Source organism: Mastomys coucha, unplaced genomic scaffold (genome assembly GCF_008632895.1).
Source record: "Mastomys coucha isolate ucsf_1 unplaced genomic scaffold, UCSF_Mcou_1 pScaffold4, whole genome shotgun sequence".
NCBI classification, from domain to species: Eukaryota; Metazoa; Chordata; class Mammalia; order Rodentia; family Muridae; genus Mastomys; species Mastomys coucha.
The window spans coordinates 37,690,795-37,693,689 of record NW_022196910.1 but is presented as its reverse complement, the minus strand read 5'-3'; the positions used below and the strand labels follow the sequence as shown (position 1 = coordinate 37,693,689).

At 42.0% G+C, this 2,895-nt stretch overlaps 1 pseudogene; it reads left to right on the top strand.

Moving 5' to 3' along the window:
• Positions 1-1,427: 1,427 nt before the first annotated feature.
• LOC116076544 lies at positions 1,428-2,088 on the top strand (annotated as a pseudogene).
• Positions 2,089-2,895: the final 807 nt, after the last annotated feature.

Sequence of the window (2,895 nt, the reverse complement as noted above, 5' to 3'; positions counted from 1 at the left end):
GTGTTAATGGGCAATGGCATCCCACATGACACTGAAGCACACGTTCGCATCCTTATGGATTTGGGCCACACCATTCCTTCATGGCCAGCCTGTGCTGCTTTGTGGCTCCCCCCCCCCCACCCTTTCTTGGATCCAAGCTCATTTCGTTAATAGCTCCATGCTTTCTCAGGCACGTTAGAAATAGAGAAATAGACCGTAAGAACCAAGTGTGGGGCTTCCCTTCTGCCCACGCTTCCCGTAATGGCAGTCCTCGGAAACAGCCCACAGGAAATTAGTATTTCTCAGTGGCTTGTGTGGGAAGTGCAGACTATTGTGTGTGCGTGTCACAGCCTACTGCTTGGCAGGAAGCCTTTTTTTTTTTTTTTTTTTTTGGAAAAGCTAACTGAACAAACACCTTCTATTGTCTACAGAGGCTCAAATCCCATGAAACTTCCTTATTGCTATCTCTAAACTTACTTGGGATCTGTAAACACATTTAACCCTTTTATTCCTAGACTGACAGCTTTATTGAAGGGCCTTTCTCAATAATTAAAAAAAAAAACCACTTTATTATTGTATTTTATGTGTATGGATTTTTTTTTTTTCTGTATGCTTGTCTCTGCACCATGTGAGTGCCTGGGACTCATGGAAGCCAGAGAGATTTCTTGGTCTCTTGAACTGGAGTTATAAATGACTGTAAATTATACAGTCTAGGTCCACTGGAAGAGCAGCCAGTGTTCTTAACTGCTGAGCCATCTCTCTAGTCCCCCTCATTAATTTCTTTTAATCCTATTTTGATTTTCCTTGGAGAATACAGAGGGGCAATCAATCCATGTGCTCGTTCATTTTCAGGGAATGTTTCTCCACACCTCATGTCTAACTGTCTGTTGAGGATTGTGTAATTAGTGATCAAGGGAAAACTATTGACAATATGAGTCTCCCTCTCTCCCCACCATATTTCCTATTTCTTTGCAAACTTATAGCTACAACAAGAGTTTTTAAAATCTCTGCTCAGGTTATTTTAAAAGCTGCTAATCATGTTGAAAGTCTTATTTATTAAAGTTATGAGGGCAATGCAATTTTCCCTACTGTAATGCAGCTGAGGAAAAACTTAACACTCTAAATGAGCCTAATGCTCATTAGCCTGTAAGAGCAAAGACAGAAACGGTTACATTTAACCCAACGTTGTTACCGCAGTAAATATTTGAAGATATTTGAAAGGCATTTATAGAAATGTAGCTGACCAGGGATGATGACATTTATCTTGCTTCAAGAAGCCATTGCAAAATTCTGTTTGGTTTTTAAACCTGTTCTGTCTAAATTCAAGAACCTAAGATTTCATTCAGCAATGAAAGTGATTGTCATAGAAGATATTGTCTTAGTTTTTCTTATCCTGTTGTGGTAAGATGCCCTGACAAAAGCACCTTAAGAGACAAAGGGTTGACCAGATGATCTTGCCCAGAGTCACCAGTTTCCTGCTTCAACAGTGCTTGCTTCAACAGAACCCGGTGCTCGACTCCTCTGACCCCCACTGGCCTCTTCCATCCTGAGCCCTCTGCAACTTCATCGCTCCACCACTCCAGTGTTACCACTGTTCCTTGCCCTGCTGCCACCATGACCATGGTGTCTCCCTCTCAAGTGCTCCAGAACTACCATCAGGACTCAGAGGGTGCCACCAACTGCCAGATCAACCTGGAGTTGTATGCCTCCTAAGTCTATCTATGTCTTGTTATTTTGACCAGGATGATGTGGCTCTGAAGAACTTTGCCAAATACTTTCTTCACCAATCTCATGAGGAGAGGGAACACACTGATGAAGCTGCAGAATCAGCAAGGAGGCAGAATCTTCCTGTAGGATATAAAGAAACCAGACTGTGATGCCTGGGAGAATGCAATGGAGTGTGCACTACACTTGGAAAAGAGTGTGAATCAGGCACAACTGGAACTGCACAAACTGACTGTGGACAAGAGTGATTCCCACTTACATGAACAGGTGAAATCTGTTAAAGAACTGGGTGACCACGTGTCCAACTTATGCAAGATGGGAGCTCTTGAATCTGGCATGGCAGAATATCTCTTTGATAAGCACACCCTGGAACAAACACAGTGATGAGAGCTAATCTGACTTCCCCAAAGTCATGTGACTTTAATGGTTACTGAGGCAGGGCATGCATGGCAGGCTGCCTTTATCTTTTCTATAAGTTACACCAAAACATCTGCTTAAGTTCTTTAATTTGTACCATTTCTTTTTGTGTGTGTGTGTGTGTGTGTTTTTGCTTGCTTGCTTATTTATTTATTTATTTATTTATTTAATTTATTTAATGTGTATGAATACACTGTAGCTGCCTTCAGACACACAAGAGGGGCATGGGATCCCATTACAGATGGTTGTGAGCCACCATGTAGTTGCTGGGATTTGAACTCAGGACCTCTGGAAGAGCAGTCAGTGCTCTTAACCATTGAGCCATTTCTCCAGCCCCAATTTGTACCATTTCTTCAAATAAAGATATTGGTACCCTTCACCCCCCCTCCAAAAAAAAGAGATCAAGGGTTTATTTTATTAGGCTGTAGTTACAGGTTACAGTCCATCCTGGCAAGAAAGTCAAAGTGTCAGAAACTTGAAGCTGGTCACATTACATCAACAGTCAGAAGAAGAGAACCATGAACATGTGTGTGTTAGTGTTCAGCTTACTTGTCTTACACAGTCCAGGTTCCCCTGACTAGGGAATGGTGCCACCCACAGTAGGCAGATCACAGATCTTCCTATCTCTACGAACAGAATCAAGGTAATTCCCCTCAGGCATACTCAGACACCCATCTCACAAGTGAGCATAGATGTTTTTCCAGCTGACAACTAATAAAAATATTGAATTTGCTTTCTCAGGTTTGTGTAAGAGAAGCATTTCTCATAATCTTC